General features: G+C 44.9%; 1 protein-coding gene across 1 annotated transcript in view; it reads right to left on the reverse strand.

Moving 5' to 3' along the window:
• The window catches only part of DMXL2 (Dmx like 2), a 1,902,820-nt gene that overhangs the window by 838,795 nt on the left and 1,046,371 nt on the right, over positions 1-17,654 (reverse strand). The gene's annotated exons all lie outside the window — the stretch shown is intronic.

The raw sequence follows: 17,654 nt of genomic DNA on the forward strand, positions 1-17,654 counted from the left end.
TTTAGTTGAGAAAAAGTTTGTTACTGGATAGCTAGTTTTCTACCGAGTTGAAGGAGGTCTGTGTAGCTGAGATAAGTTCAGTTGGAGAGTCAGCAATAGTAATAACTGTAGAGTCATCAGCGTATTTTACCAGAGATGATTCAGAACAGGAAGAGGAGAGAAGGTTAGTGAAGATATTGAAGAGTAGTGGGCCAAGGATGGAGCCTTGTGGAACACCCATTTAAACAGGGAGAAGGGGGGGAGTGGGCAGTGAGACATTTAAAAGACTGGCAGCGGTCAGAAAGTTAACTGCCAAACCATGAAATAGTTGCAGGAGAGAAATTTAGGTTTGTAAGTTTGTGCAGAAGAAGAGTATGAGAAAGTGTATCGAAGGCTTTAGAGAGGTCTAAGAAAAGACAAGAAATTAGTTTGTTATTATCTCTAGCAAGTGAAACAGAATTTAGAAAAGACAGAAGATCTATACTAGTACTGTAATTGGGACAAAAGCCATATTTAGTAGATGTGAGTAGATTTTCTTGAAGTCGGTAGTGCATTATCTGTTTGTGTATACATTTTTCAAGGATTTTGGAGAGAGGTGACAGTATGGCATGGGTCTAAAATTAGATATATCACAGGAGTTACCTCCTTTATGTATTGGAAGGGTGAAGAAGTGTTTCCAGACAGTGGGAACTGTAGACGTAGAGATGGAGTGATTTTTTAGTATGGAAACAGGAAGAGCGAGGGGTTCAGTGGTGATCTGTAGGAAGGAGGAGGGGATATTGTTTACAGATGTGGATCATGGTTTTAATTTGGAGAGTAGAGATTTAATAAGGTTTGTAGACAGGCTTCAGTGAGAAATTATTTTTAGGGTAACTATTAGGAGCAGAGTCTAGATTATTCAAGCTATTTTTGTAGTTAGCTAGGTTGGGAACAGGGTTAAGCAGTTTGGTTATTGAGTCAATAAAATAGGTGTTGAAGATGGTGGCAGTTTCCTCATGTGTTTTGTCAGGACATGGATTTGGGGAGTTAGGGGTACCTGGGTGTAATATTTGGTTTATAGAGTTCCAGAACATTTTGGGATTAGATTTAAAGGTACGGGATGGGTTATTGTAAAAGTTTTTCTTATCTGTATGTATGTGCCTTTTGGCTAGGTTTCTAAGTTCTCTGTATTTTTGCAGGTCAGGTTGGAGCAGAGTTCTTATCTAGGTTTTCCATGCTCTATCCCTATGTTTTAGTAAGGTATGAGTTTTTTGTGTTAACCATGGGGAATTGGTGGATTTTATATGAACAGTTCTGAGAAGGGCAAGAGAGTTTAGTATATTTAAAAATGTAAAGGCCTGGACTGCTTCATCTAAGGGGAGTTACTATAAGAAAGTCCAGTTAACTTCAGACAGAATAGTTTTGAAGATATCAGGGTGAAACTTACTTAGTTTTCTACATGTTATAGCCACTATGAGGTTTAAAAGGTGGGGTGAGTATCTGAGAACTTTTATTGGACAGTGATCACATATGGGGTTAGGCAGAGTTTCAGGGTTGTGGTACTTGGAAGGGTGAGAGACTAAAATCCAATCAATGAGGCTGGAGGCTATATGAGGGTTACAGATATAGGTAGGGTCAGTAATAAGTTGAGTAAGGCCATAGAGGTTTATATGTGAGGAAGAGTTAGGGGAGGAAAGAGATAGTCAATTTAAGTTAAGGTCGCCCAGTATAATAGTCTCGTTTATGGTGTGGTGAGAGAGGTCAGCAAGTATGTTTTTAAGTAGGGGAATGTTATCTCCTGGTGGAATGTAGATTGCCACTATAGTGATGGTGGAATGATTATTAAGTATGAGACTGATAGAATTTCAGCTGGAAGAAAAGGTGGAATAGGTGGTTTTGTGTTAGAGATTGTAAGGAGGTTAATGTGCAAGATAGCAACATCACCTCCATTTCTCTTTTGTCAATCTAGGCGATGTACACAATAGCCAGGAGGGAGAAAGTCTCTGTCTTTGTATTGGGATTTCAGCCAAGTTTCAGTCAGTAATAGGATATCAGGAGTATGGAGGGAGATACAGACATGCAGGTCACTTACTTTGTTTAAAATACTTCTTGTATTCATAGAGTAGGAGGAGATGTACTTGTTATTGGGGGAGTTTGTAGTAGTGAGAGTAACGCCAGGATTGGGATGAATGTCACCTGCTCGAAGGATGTTGTTATAATGGTAGATGAGTTTAAGCAAGTTATAGGTAGGAGTATAGTATTTATTTTTATGTTTGGATAGACAAGTTTGGGTGGGCGGTATTTGGATCTTGGGCAGAGGAGTGTTTGTAGAGAGAAGTGATGGGAAGATGGGGAAGGACAGATGTTTAGGTATGGGGTTGGTGCTATATGGGTTTGTAGGGAAGATGAGGGTGGGATTTAAAGGGTCTATATTAAATCATCGAATGCTTAAAAAAAAACGAACGGTGATTGATCGACGCTATGTAAGCAAAAGCTTACGATGTCAAAGTGTCAGAACAGCAATTTTTTTTCCAAGGGAAAAAAAATCACTGTTTGAACAAAAAAAAAATAGAAATGAATTTCAAACTACTTTGCCCCCCACACCCCCCATACTTAAATATACCAACTCCGAGACCACACTACAGTGCCAACAACAGCAAAGTATCGAAACGGCCAAGCAAATTCTTTCCCAGGGTGAAAATTCGCTTAACAGCTGCTTCAATATTTTCCATTTTCAGCCTTTTAAATTCGACCAAGACACATTCAAAAGAATGCGTCTTCAGTCTTCTAATATAGACCCAATTTAAATGGATGTTTAATGATGTCAGTGTAAACAGGAGCAGTAGGGGAGGTAATACAAGTAAGGAGGAAGTTGAGAAAGGAGGAGTTGGCATTTTAAGGAGAAGATTATTATAGTGTCTAGTTGAAAAAGGTGATATGAGGGTGTTATTTGTTGTTGTTAATAGATAAAGTGGGGCATTATACTCAGTAATTGGCCTAACACCTGTTGAATACAGTTGAAAAATCATATCCCTAGTCTTAAAAGCCAAACCCTTACTAAAATACTGCACAGTGAGAAATAAGAAGTTATGTACCTACCATAACGTTCCATGTTAGTTGTCTTCTCTCGCCTTCTTTCTTGCTTGATGGGTTCGGAGCCGATCCCTCGGCTCCGACTCGGCACTTGCTTTAGCTCGAGAACTCCTTTTACCAGCTCGAGGCAGCCCCATATCCCATGATGCAAGGCAGGAAGTACCCAGATCTCGTTTGTTGACAAAAGGGCAATAACACCAAGCATAAACAATACTTCCCAAAGGAAGAAGAAACTTACAGATGGAAAAAGGACCAGGTCTAAATGGTCTTTAGCATTATAGTTTCTTATACAAGGTCTGTCCAGGCCAGGGGGAAGGAGGGAGGGTCGCAGAAAGAAGGCGAGAGAAGACAACTAACATGGAACGTTATGGTAGGTACATAACTTCTTAATGTTAAGTTGTCAATCTCGCCTTCATTCTTGCTTGATGGGACAGCGTCCTAGCACCTCTATCCTGGGTGGCTCAATGGAACAAACTCTTGAGGACTGTAGAGCCAAAACTGGCTCTGTCCCTGGAGGCCAAGTCCAATTTGTAATGGGAAACAAAAGTGTGAGGAGTGGCCCAAGTGGCGCTGCACAAATAGTGTCTAAAGGTAGTCTAGCTTGAAAGGCTGTAGAAGTAGCTAAACTCCTAGTTGAATGTGCTTTAGGTTTTGAGCACAGCTGTTTTCCCCTGATCGTATAGATTTCAGTGATGACCGAAGAAAGCCATCTGGACAAAGTCACTTTAGAAACAGGAAGGCCTTTTTTATTATCCGCATAGGAAACAAAAAGTTGATCAGATTTCCTAAATTTTTTTGTTCTGTCCAAATAATATCTAAGCTGACGGTGGACATCAAGATAATGTAGCTTTTGTTCAGCTCTATCTGAATAGTTAGGAAAAAATACAGGGAGATCAATGGATTGATTTAGATTGTTTTTTGAAGCGACCTTAGGTAAAAATGATGGATTAGTTCTCAAAGATACTCTGTCTTTGTGAAAAATCAAATAGGGGGGTCGAACCGAAGAGCATGAAGTTCAGACACCCTCCTGGCAGATGTAATAGCCACTAGGAATAAAGTTTTCCAAGAAAGATATTTCAGGGAACAAGAAACAGCTGGCTCAAAGGGGGGAAGAATCAAGGATGTCAGCACTAAATTTAAATCCCACTGAGGAGGAGGATTCCTGATTGGAGGCTTTAGTAGGAAAATCCCTTTCAAAAAGGCCCTGCAGAGTCTATGGGACATAATATTATGATCTGCTATCCCGACATGAAAATTAGAAATAGCAGCCAACTGAACTCTGACTGTGGAAGAAGAGGAGCCTGCATGGAAAATCTCTGCTAAGAAGTCCAGAACTGCCTGAACAGGGGCAGTAAAAGGATCAATATTTTGGGCCTTAGCCCAATAAGAGAAACGTTCCATTTGCTTGTGTAAATCCTCCTGGTAGAGGATTTTAGTGAAGCTACTATAATATCTCTAACTGGGTTAGAGATCAAAGGAAGCCTGGCTAAGGAAGGAAGTGGAGCAACCATGCTGTGAGGTTGAGAGAAGGGATTGACCGGTGCAGCTGACCGGATTGGTGAATCAGTAGATCTGGCACTGGGTCCAGATGCCACGGCTGCACCAAAAGGTGACGATGGAGGAACGGGAACCAAACTTGTCGAGGCCAGTAAGGGGCAATGAGAATCAATTTGGCTCTCAAAGCGGTAGCTTTCTGGATCACCTGAGGGATCAGAGGAAATGGAGGAAGGCATAAAGAAGTCCCTGGGGCCAATCCTGGGTCAGAGCGTCTCTGGGGGATGGCCTGATAGAGGAAGAGGCTGAAGAAGTCTGGACATTTGCTGTTTTGGGGAGTAGCGACAAGATCGCAACATGGGCGACCCCATTCCAGAAAAACTCTTCCGCTATGGATTGCTTGAGAGACCACTCGTGAGGCATGAGAATAGCTCTGCTCAATCTGTCCGCTATAATGTTGGTTTTCCCAGGGATATGCGTTGCTACCAGAAACCGATGAGAGGAGATCGCCCATTGCCATAGTCTGAGCGCTTCTCGACACAAGGGGTAGGACTTGGTTCCGCCCTGTTTGTTGATATACCAAACTACAGACATGTTGTCTGTGTGGACTGCAATTGTCCCTACGGGAAGAAAGTCGTTGAGGGCTTGCAACGTTAAAAGCACTGCTCTCATCTCCAGGACATTTATGTGCAGATGGTACTCGAGCGGTTGCCACGTCCCATGAACCATCCTGCCCTGATAATGACCCCCACCCGATCAGGGAGGCATCCGTGGTGACAGTGGCTATCGGGGACGGAGGTACAAAGCACCTGCCTTGGTGAACCTGAGGCGATGTGATCCACCAAGCAAGATGTTCTTTGCATGTTTGTGTCACCAGAATCTGGTGACGCATTGGGAGTTGCTGGTATGACCACTGTGTGAACAGCATCCACTGAAGGAGCGCATGTAGAATCGAGCCAGGGAAGAAGAGTGATGGCCGCAGCCATAAGACCTAATACCTTTAGAACCATTCTGGCCTGTACCTTTTGCTGGCCAGAATGATCCTGACATGAGTCTGAATGTCTGAAACTCTTTGTTCTGTAAGGGTAGCTGACATCCGAACAGTGTTTAAGTTTGCGCCTATGAAGGTAATAGACTGGCAGGGCGATAAGGATGACTTTTAAGTAGTTGACTGAGATGCCCAAATGAGAACAAAGGTCTATTGTGTAATCCCTGGCTTGTATAAGCTGATGCCTGGTGGTGGCTGACAGGAGCCAGTCGTCGAGATACGGAAACACCTGGAATCCTTGGCGTCTCAGGTGAGCCGTGACCACTGCCATGCATTTGGTGAACACTCTGGGGGCTGTAGTGAGACCAAAGGGCAGGGCTCTGAACTGGAAATGACTGGACCCCAGCCGGCGGAGAAATCTCCTGGGCGTCTGTGAATTTTGATGTGATAGTACGCATCCTGAAGATCTATTGAGCACATCCAGTTGTCCTTCTGTAAGAAGGGCAGAATTGACTGAAGAGTGACCATTCGAATCTTGTCTTCCTGACAGACTTGTTGAGTCTGCTGAGATCAATATTGGTCTCCAGTCTCCCGTCTTTTGGGGACCAAAAAGAACCTTGAGTAGATTCCGGGCTCTGAACGGTCTATTGTGACTGGCTGAATGGCTCTTTTGCAGTAGTTTTGCGATCTCTAACTCTGCAATGTCCCTTAGACCGGGTGGTACATCTGGAAGGGAACTTGAGGGAAGGGACTTTCCTCGAAAGGAATTATGTAACCCTTGGATATGATCGACTGTACCCATCTGTCTTGAGTGAGGGAATGCCAGGCTTCTGGGTACAGTGATAATCTTCCCCCGACTGCCTCCAAGGAGGGACAGCCGGGCAACACCTCAGGGATGCTGAAAGGGCTTTTCAGGAAGAGACTCCCTGTTGCCCTGGTTCTTGGACCCCTCTGCCTCTAGAGCGGCGTCTGTTGTTGTTACCCCTCTGCCTCTAGGGGTAAACTGACCACGTGAATCCGGCGTGACTCCTTGGGATTTACGGAACCACATCTTCCCACCCTTCTGTCCTTTGGGATAAGGCCTAGAAGGGGTGGAAAAACGGACTCCAACAGCAGAAAGAGTCTTGCCGTCCTGCTCACACCTGGTCAAGGTTTCCTTCACCTGAGGGCCAAACAAAGCTGACCCATCAAAGGGAGAATTTGTGAAGGGCGCCTTAAAGGGATCCATAATATCACATAGCCGCATCCAGGCTTGGCGTCTAAGAGCCACACCTGTGCCTGCGGCTCTACTCGCTCCATCAGCAGCATAAGATATTAGCCGCATGGAGGAGTTAGCAATGGAATTGAGGGTTCCTAGCTGCGAAGCAATCTTTTCTTGGGCCCCTGCAGCTGTAGGATCCTGAACTACTTCTCCCAGCTCCTTCAGGATATCTCTCTGGAGTCTGGTGAAGTGACAAAGATAATTCAGCGAGCATAGCAAAGGTCGCTGAGGAAAACATCCGCTTGCATACCTATCCATGGTCCTAGAGTCCTTATTAGGAGGATGGACGGGCACGGAAGGATCTGCAAGTTCCTTTTGGTGGCCGCAGCCACCACCATGGCATCAGCGGGACACCCTTTGTAAGGAATTGTTTGTCACTAGGGGCAGTTATAAATTTAGAAGGCCTCCTAGGGACTGGCTCTACAGAGTCAGGAGCTGTCCACGCCTTCGTGCTATAACCTGCATAAGGGGGTCGAAGGCGGAGACACCCAGGAGGTGGAGGGCCGAGATCCAAACGCCTCTAGGTATACTGACTCATCCTCAGAGGGATTGTTGGAGGGCCAGTTTCCCCTCTGTTTCAGAAGTTCTAGGATGTCTGAAAAGGAGACATCCTCAGAGGGGGATCTTGGCGATCCCTCTGACTCTTCAAAGTCAGTATCCAGTGACAGACTCAGGGGAGTCTACATGCTTCCTCTTACAAGTCCTCTTCCTAGGAGGATCTCCCGAAACATCAGGAGAATCCTCGGAAGAGGGGGAAATTCCCAATGGGGAAACCTGAGGCGGAGGATCTCTGGGTCCTGTAGCAAGAGAAGTGGCAGAGATGTCAACAGGTACAATAGAGGGAGGAGCTACGGAAGAGACTGCTGACTGATACCAGTGGCCAGTACACTCTTCATCACCTCGAATGCTCCCCTCCCAGGCAGGTCCGAGAGACCCGCTCCAAGAGCTAGGAACTCCAGGGGCCACCGAAAGGGAAGTCTCCGAGGCAGATGTCGGAGCCGAGCTCACCAAGGCCGAGGCTCCAAGGGGAAGAGCGGGTTCGGACAAGGGTCCGATGCCACTCACCCCTCGGAGGAGACCATGGAAGCCCGACCACCGAATCCCTCTAAGGAAGAGGAGATAAGAGTAGGGGCTGAAGGAACAGAAGGGCGTATCCGTCCTCCAGCCGTAGCAGTAACCCTGCCCGAAGACTCCAACTCCAAACTCTGGGGTAGAGTTGAAGGAGGAACTGTAACGGGGTGTGGACCAACAGTCGTCTGCTGAGACGGACTGTGTAGCATTTGGGCCAGTACCTGTGACTTGAGCAATCTACTGACCACTCTCTCTAGGTCATGGTCTGACAACCTGGATGACCTTGAAGATCGGCTCCGATGGCTCCGCTCCGATAGAAGAGGGGAGGCCGGGCAGTATCGGCTCCAAGGAAGGAGACCTCGACCTCTTCCTGGAATGGGTCATCGGAGCCGATATTATTGATCCTGTCGGCACCGATTTCTCGGAGCCGGCAGAACGTCTCGATGTATCGGCTCCAGCCGGAGCCGATACAGCCACCAATAACGGTGTCGGAGCCGATCGGAGCCGACCCCGATGCCTGAGCCACATGGGTGTCGGAGCCGATCGGAGCCGACACCGATGCCGCGTGGGTGTCGGAGCGGTCGGAACCGACCCCACAGTGGTCAAAGCAGATTCGGCACCGATAGCCATCGGCGCCAAGGCTTAGTAGATCAGAATCGGCTCCAGCGGGCGATCTCGACTCTATACGAGTCGGAGCCGAGGCCACAGGCTTAGGAACAGAAGCCTGGGTCTTGGCAGATTTTGTTGATTTTGTGGGGCCGACTTAGCCGGAGAGCCCTCCGGCAGAAGACCCCTCAGAATCAACTTATTCCTTCTCTCCTGCAGGACTCTCTGGCTGAAGGAGTGACAAATAACACAGGAGTCCTGCAGGTGAAGAGGGCCTAAACAGTACAGGCAAGAAGTGTGACCGTCTGTCAGAGACATCTTCTGACAGCACGAGTCACACTTCTTAAAACCTGAAACCCTCTCTTTAGACATGGTGCCCAAAAAACACACACACACCAGTCCAATTAAATTAAATTAATCCCAAAAGGGATATAGTAAATTAAACCAACACACACACCCTAACAGGGGGATGGGAAAGGAAATTAACTGACTAAAAGAATTTAAAAGAGACAGGGATTTCTGTCAGAAAAATTAAGTTTAAAGTTAAACTATCAAATATAAAAAGTTTTTAAGTAAAAAGGGGCTTAAATGTCACAAAAGTGAATTACTTACCAGGAGCTGGTAAAGAAGACCTCCCAAGCGACGCGCAAGCGAGATCTGGGTACTTCCTGCCTTGCATCATGGGATATGGGGCTGCCTCGAGCTGGTAAAAGGAGTTCTCGAGCTAAAGCAAGTGCCGAGTCGGAGCCGAGGGATCGGCTCCGAACCCATCAAGCAAGAATGAAGGCGAGATTGACAACTTAACATGGATTTTCTTACAATAGTGGATAAACGGTGATTAAAGGACAGTTTGTTGTCCACAAAGGTTCCCGGGTCTCTAACTACTGGATCAATTTTTAGGGGGGTGTTATCAATGTAGTAGTTACAAGGTATGCCATGCTTGCAGATGGAGACTACTATACATTTTTTGGCATTTTATTTTAGTCTATGGTTATGACAACTACTTGTTTAGGAAAAGCTCTTTTGGAGGAGCTTGATGTCTTCTGGGGAGTTTACAATGGCACCAGGTTTACAGTCAAATGCAAACTTGGTCAGCCACAAACTCTTAGGTTTAGCTTTGATCTCTGTGAAGTAAAGTCTAAAGAGAAGTGGCCCAAGGACTGAACCCTGGGGTAAACCACTAGTAAGGAGGAAGAGCGCCTAAACTAATTTCCTGGGTTCTATTTGTCAGCCAATTTGCTAGCCAATAAGTTATATAGGGATTAACATTCAGCTGGGAGAGTTTAGTAACAACACCCAAGTGTGGGATGGTGTTGATTGCCTTTGTGAGGTCTAGCTATGCTGTGTATTGATTTTCCTTCATACACTGCATCAGTAACCTTTTCAGAGAAGACATCTAAGTTAAACAGGCAGGATCTGTCCTTGAGAAAACCAAAGTACCTACGTAATTCCATAATTATGCTCTTCGCAGCCTTGCAGATAGTCAGACTTATGGGTCTATAATTACTTGGATGCATTGAAACTGCATCTTTGTACAGGCAGGAAGAAATTACTGTTGCTGTCCTCCTTTCATCTTGCAGACAACCTATGTGGAGGATGATATTGAACAGCCTCTGTAGGGGAGTTGACAGGTCCTGTTTCAAGCTGACCAATAGGTAGTCTGGTCTGTTATCTGGATACACAGAAGCAGTGCTCTTGATCTTGAAAAGTACTTGGAGGACTTTACCTTGGCAGATATAAGTGTGGTCGATGTGGGTATGTGATTTGGAAATGTATGGGAGGTTAAAGTTAGAACTAAATTTATTTGCCAATAGATTGGTTATGTCCTTGGATTGTGTGTATGTGATATAATTTACTATTAGCTATATACAATGCTGGGCATTGTTTCTGAGGTTTTTAATATAGTTAAATAAGGCCTTAAGGTTGTCTTTTTGCCTGGGTGGCTATTTTTCTACCATATCTAGCTTTGGTTGATTTGATCCAGAAAGTACAGTTGTGTACACTTACCATAAATGTAGATGTTCAAGTGTATTCACTGTTGCAGTCATCACACTTGGGTTATCTGCCTGCAGGTAGCCCTCAGTAGGCCCGAATACCAGAGCCTTAGTATTTCTGCATCGGATGCTGTCGCTTCTTCCATGACGTCAGGTCATCAGGGGTATAAAACAGACATCCATTGCCATTACATCAGTTTTTCTTGCCTCAAATGTCAGGAGCCCCCAGATAGGGAGCTAGTATATGGTGGAGAACACCACCAGTAAAAAGTAAATACCAATGCCATTAGGAATAGCCACAGAGAGGAGAAGTGGATAGACAGAGAAAGCCAGGGGGCTGGAGGGAGGGAAACCAGGACTGCAACAGTGAATACACTCAAACATATACATTTATGGTAAGTGCACACAACTGTACTATGTTCTTCATGTTTCACTGTTGCAGTCATCACACTTGGGTTGATTCCCAAAGTTGAGGAAGGGTGGAGGCAGTCAAGAAGTGTTAGGACTGGCTACTAGGCTTTGCAAGACTGCTGTAGCAAATCCAGCCATGGATTTGGAAAAGATAGGTAAGTGGTAGTGCTTGGTGAAGGTGTGTACAGAACTCCAGGTTGCTTCTTCCAAAATGTCCCTGGTAGGGCTCCCCTGAGAAATGCTGTAGAGGTAGAAGTAGCCCTAGTGGAATATGTTCTGACCCCCTGAGGGGTTGGTTTTCCATGGTGCTTGTAGCATAAATGAATGCAGTGTGCTATCCATTTGGAAATGGTTTGTTTTGAAATGGCCTTACCTTCTACCCCTGAAGCAAAGCTGACTAGCAGCAGTTCAGACCTTCTGAAAGGCTTAGTCCTATCAAGGAAGAACCTGAGCTGTCTGTGCAAGTCCAAACAGTGCAGTATCCTTTTCCCTTTATTCTGAGGGTTAGGAAGAAGGTTGGTAAGTGGATGGATTGGTTTACAGCCACACTGGACACCACCTTAGGCATAAAGGACAGGTTAGTCCTGAGGGAAACCCTGTCTGCATGGAAAATAATGAAGGGTTCCACAGCCATTACTGCCTGTAACTCAGACACTCTTCTAGCTGAAGTTATGGCTAAAAGTAAGGCTGTTTTCCAAGAGAGGAATTTTAACTCTGCTGAAGCAGTAGGTTCAAAAGGGGGAAGCGTGAGCTTTTCCCGTACAAAGTTAAGGTCCCAGGCAGGGGTGAGTGCCCTTCTTGGGGGCCTTAAGTTGTTATCCCCTCGCAGGAACTGTTTGATGAGAGGGTGAGAAAATAGAGGTGGCTCACTATTATAATGAGCTGAGATGGCAAAGGCATGAATCTTAATGGAGGAGGAAGATAGGCCTCAGTGGAGTAGATCTGCTAGGTAATCTAGGATTAGAGGTAAGGAGGGCACCGCTGTGTCCTTTCCTTTAGACAGAGTCCTAGAACAATACCTTTTCCACTTTTCAGCATAGGATTTCCTAGTACTAGACCTTCTGGCTTCAAGAATGACATCCAGCACCTGTTTGCAGACGGTTGCTGGTGGGGTATTCAAGGGATAAGCCAGGCTGCAAGGTTTAAGGTTTGCAATTGTGGATGCAAAATCTGTCCCTTCTGCTGAGACAGCAGGGTAGGAGTCTGGTGTAGGTGCCAGGGTGGCACCATTGTCAGGCTGCACAGGAGTGGGTGCCAGTGCTGGCGTGGTCTGTCCGGGGCAATCAGAATTGCCCTTGGCCTGTCTTATTTTATCTTGAGTCGTACTCTTGAGAGAAGGGGCAGAGGGGGAAAGGCACAGATTGAGAGATTTTCCCACTGAAAGGATAGGGCATCCACCTTCCAGGCCCTACTGTGAGAGTTCCTAGTGTAGTATTTGCTTAGCTGGTGGTTCTCGGGGGAGGCAAAGAGATTCACTTCTGGTATCCCCCACCTCTGGATCAGAAGGTTGAAGATGTTGGGCTCCAATTGCCACTCATGTGGGTCTAGGAGATTTCTGCTCAAGTCTGACAGTGAATTTTGTTTGCCTGGCAGGAATTAAGCTTGTAGATGGACTTGGTTGCTCAAGGCTGTGTTCCACAGGGCCATGGCTAACCTGTAGTGTGTGTAATATGGGTCCCCCTTGCTTGTTTATGTGCCACATAACTGTGGTGGCGTCTGTTTTTATCAGCAGTTGTCCTGGAAGGATTAGGTATTTGAAAGCTGTCAGAGCATTCTGTACAGCTAGCATCTCTTTTTGACTGATGTGCAGGAGAATCTGCCTTGGACTCCAGTAGCCCTGAATGTATTTGCCTGCCATGTGAGCCCCCCCCGCCATGCATAGTCTGATGCATCTGTTGTCAGAGTTTGGGTTGAGTGAAATGCAGTCTCTTGTTGTGGTTGCATGCTTCTGCCCAATACAGAAACTCTGTCCTTAGACAAGGTATGATAGGAATGACTGTTTCAGGTCCTGAGAATGCTGGCACCAAAGACTTTTTAAGTACCATTGAAGTTTCTTCATATGCAGTCTTGCATATGGAATTAGTAGAATACATGAGGCCATGAACCCTAGGGCTGGCAGTATTTTTCTTGCAGATAGCTGGGTTCTGGTGGCCATTTGTTTGATGCAGTCTGTCAGACAGACCTGTTTTTCTGAAGTGGAAAATGCCATCTGGTAAGTTGTGTCCAAGCTTGCTCCCAGGAATACAATCTTTTGACTGGGTACTAGTTGAGATTTCTTTTCATTGATGGTATACCCCAATGAAGTGAGAAGGCTTTATACAAATGCCAGGTGCTGAAGCAGCAATTCCTGACTGTCAGCCTGAATCAGGCAGTCATCCAAGTATGGGTAAATTTGGATATTTCTCTGTCTGCAGTATGCAATGGCTGGAGCCAGGCATTTTGTGAATACTCTGGGCACAGTAGATAAGCCAAAAGGAAGTGCAGAGAACTGATAGTGCATAGATTCTGCCCTGAAACATAGATATTTCCTGCATGACTCCCTTATGGGGATGTGCAGATAAGCTTCTTTTAAGTCTAGAGTGACTAACCAGGTATCCTTGGAAGCATAGGGAGAAGCTGTTGCAGGGTAAGCATCTTGAATTTTGGGACCACCAGAAAGGTGTTGAGAACTGAAAGATCCAAGATTGGGCGCCAAGAGCCATCTTTTCAAGACACCAAGAAAAGTCTGGAGTAGAAACCCTGACCTCTTTGTTCTACTGGAACAGGTTAAATAGCTCTGATATTGAGCAGGGAAAGTACTTGCTTTTGAGCTTCTGCCCACTGGTTTTGGAGGAAGGTCTGGAAACCCTCTTGGGGTTGGCAGTGAATAGAAGTAAAATTTTTACCCCTGGGATACAATGTTGAGGACCCATCGGTCCTGAGTGATGGACATCCAGTTTTTTTGCATGAAGGGCAAGTTTTCCTCCTAGGGGTACAAGCAGTTGGGCAGGGCTCGAAGTAGAATGAGAAGTCATAGTGAACTTTTTCCATAGGGGGGTTTGCTTACCACTCCCTGTTTTTGGGGTGGGGGCACTACATTGCTTAAATCTCTGCATACCCTGAGACTGTAGTCTGGGTGGCCTGTTTCCCCTGGGTCTTGGCTGGGAAGGCTTGGAAGGGGCTGGAAAGGACCAGTGTTTTGAAGGGGCAATGCCTACTGAATCTAGGTGGTTGCACTTGTAAGAATTCTTTAGCATTTGGTATAGATTTAGCTTTTTTCCATCTTTTTAAGAACTTCTTCAGATTTGGTGCTAAAAAGTCCTTATTTAAAGGAGCGTCTTGCAATTTGGATTTGACATGATCTGGCAAGGTTTGCTCCTTCAGCCAAGCATGCCTTCTCAGTACAGAACCAGTGACTGCAGCCCTGCAAGATGCTTCTAAGGCATCAAAACCACACTGCAAAGTATGCTTACTAACTTGGTTTGCAGAATGCATTAGCTCTTGCAAATCTTTATTTTCTGCTCAATCTGGAAATAATACCATTTTTTGTTTAATTAGTTCCATAATATGTTGCTGGAACTTCAGTATGTGAAACTGGCAATTTAATGCCCTGATAGCAAGAGTTGCAGAGGTATATACCTTCTTACCTCATCTGTCTACAGCTCTGGAATCCCTGTCTGAAGGGGTAGGATTTTTAGCTGCAGTAGCCTTAATACCTTTAGGTCCCTTTGAAATTATCTCTGGATCAGCAGTAGGATTCTTGAAAAGAAACTTGCGGGAATTAGGTAGTCTGTAGTACCTTGTCAGGTTTCCTAGGGGCCGGGGGTAATGTGTCTGGAGTAAGGCTGGATTCCATAAAAACATCAACTACAACATCCAGGACAGGGGTTACAGCTAGAGGCCTGTGCTGAGGCAACTCTAAAAATTCTCTGAGTTTCTTTATGGACTGAGGGTAATCTTGGCTTTCATAGTGGAAATGCTCTCTTAAAGTAGGCAAGGTTTCACCAAAATAAAAATCCTCTGGAGGGGAGGCAGAGGGAATGGATTCCTCTGCATCTGAAGTCTCATAAGCTGACAAGGGTAAGTCCTGATAATCAGAAGGGTCAGAGTCATCAGACTCCTAGTCTGTAGAATTAGAAGGAACTTCAATTCTTTGTCTCTTAGCAGGGGGAGGCTGGCTTCCCCTAATTAGCGTAATAAGGTCTTCAGCCATTCTAAGCATTTGTTTTTGTGGCAAGGGAGCTTGAGCATGAGCTTTGGTCATCAGTTTTCTAGGCATAGTGCGTACTCTGGGCCTAAGAAACTTGGTAGTTTTAGCTAAAAATGAAGTTGTTGGTTTGACTTGAACATCAGTAGGACAGAATACACCCTCAGAATCTGGTGCCTGCACAGCAGCTCCGAACCCATCCAAGGTGGAGACATCCTCTGGTTCCATAGTGGAAGAAGCATCTCGCGGCATACTGGACTCTGAATGGGTCTCAGCAGAGGACTGCGAATCTATAGAAGCGGGCATCAGGGGCTGCAAAGGCACCTCACTGAGTACTGGCGGACTGGGGACTAGCTTAACGGAAGTGTCGTCGGCAGTTTTGGGCTTATGCAGTCTGTCTCTGTCTTTATCTTTATGTTTTTTCAGAAGATCGGCAGTTGGATGGCTTATCGAAGCCATTTCAGAATACGGAGAATGAGAGCAAAAGAATTTAGCGACAAAAATAGCCTAACGACAAATGGTTAGGGCATTAAACAAGGCACAAAACCGACAGCGAGGTCTGGGCCTAAACAGGTGACGCAGTAAGAATAAAAATCTCTGAGGTATTTGCTTTCCACAGGCAAGACAATTGTTAACTTTTTCTGACATCGGTTAGAGCAAGAAAAAAGGATCCCCAACAGGGTACTTAGCTTTAGAAGACTTCAGGATTATCAACTCGAAAATTAAAATTTCAGGTAGCGGCCAAACCGGCACTTGCGAACTGCTTCTGCTTCGGGCTCCTCCTCGGCAAGAAAGATTGATGTAATGGCAACGGCTGCCTGTTTTATACCCCTGACAATGTGACGTCATGGAAGAAGCGACAGCATCCGATGCAGAAATACTAAGACTCTGGTATTCAGGCTGACTGAGGGCTAACTGCAGGCAGATAACCCAAGTGTGATGACTGCAACAGTCAAACATGAAGAACATCAAGAGTTCCTTGTTAAGTTAAGCAAGAGCATTGTTAACATTTTGAGACTTAATTTATTATTGCATGGAATGAGTTTTTTTTTTTCTTTTATTGTAGAGCCTGTTTATATTTGGGTTCCACCACAGGGGGTTATTTTCAAACTTGGTATTGTATTTACTTTGGAAGGGGATCAATGAATGTATGCGACTATTCACATGTGCATAGAATTTGCCGGTACAGAATTCGGCATATGCAGTGGGGTTATCAGGTTGGAGGTGGATGTTGAATTAGGCTATGTTACACAATCTTTGAATAATGAGGTATTTAAAAATACTTCTTGCTTCAGTCTTATGGAAATATGACTAACTTATAGTACAACTTGACTAGGGACAGAGTTACAACTAGTAAGTAACAGAGCTACCCCATACTGGTGAGGACAGACTCCAGGATTTTGTCTTCATTAATTTGGGTTCAGACTAAATGGTCTAGAGAGTTTCTTACTGGTACTTTGCTTAAATAAGGCAGTCATTCAAGTATGGATACAATGAGTGCCCTGTAGCCTGAGATGAGCAAAGAATGGACCAAAGCATTTTTGCAAATACCCTGAGCCACTGAAAATTCCAAAGGACAAGAAGGTGAATTGAAAATGTTCTTGCACTATCAAGAACACTGCATTTTCACATAGAAAGTGATTATACATGTCTCTGAACATAACAGAGTAAGAGAATAAAGGGTGAGCATCTTAAACTTCTTTAATATCAAGAATTTGTTTAAACCCAAGAGGTCCGCTACTGGCCTCCAGGACCTATCTTTTATTGAAACTATCAAATGTTATGAGTAAAAACTTTACAGGCACAAAGGTTCATAGGTAGTTAATAGACACGCAGTACCGGAGGCCTTTATGAGCCTAGACCAATGTCACACTTACTCCAGACCATAATTTGGATAAGTGACTTGTTCAGAGTCACAGAGTAGGCAAAAACAGAGGTTCAGAGACTCGTTTTCTGGACTACAGGAAACGGGTTGTTAATTGTTCAAAGCATTAATCTTCAGTTCTTCCTGCCACACAAAATTAATCAATGACCCAGCCTTCTCCCATTCTATGACAGGCTAGCATATGTGCTAGAATTTGTTTTGCTAGGGAAATCTGGTCTGGGGAAAAGAGGAATTCTCATGAAGAGAAGAATTATTCACTCCTGAGCCTATGAGTTCCGTCATACATGGAGCCATACTATGTTGGCCTTTTTTCAGTATTTCCTTTCCTTTATGTTGGTTTTCAGGCAACAAAGTAGTTGAAGTAGGAAATCTGTTTACAAGCATTACGTCAAACAACAACTGAGCTGCCGAAGACATGGTACCCACAAATGTGTACTCCTATGCTTTATCACTGCATGATGGTAATCCAGATTGCTTTAGATACAACTCTTTCTAATAAGGATTAAAAAAAAAGAAAACGTAGGTACTAAGGTGTAAACACTCTGAGTAAGACTAATTCATTACTTATATAGAAATAAAGACGGAAGTGAAGACTACACAAGGCTTGAGTGCAATGGGCACTGCTGCCTCTAAAGAACAGTAAAGAATTCTGGAGACACTTTTCTCTGATTAGGGCTTGGTTCACCAGTGCAGTGCCCAGCTGGGGT

The sequence above is a fragment of the Protopterus annectens genome, chromosome 7.part0, assembly GCF_019279795.1.
Source record: "Protopterus annectens isolate FY-2018-M chromosome 7.part0, PAN1.0, whole genome shotgun sequence".
Lineage (NCBI taxonomy): Eukaryota > Metazoa > Chordata > Ceratodontiformes > Protopteridae > Protopterus > Protopterus annectens.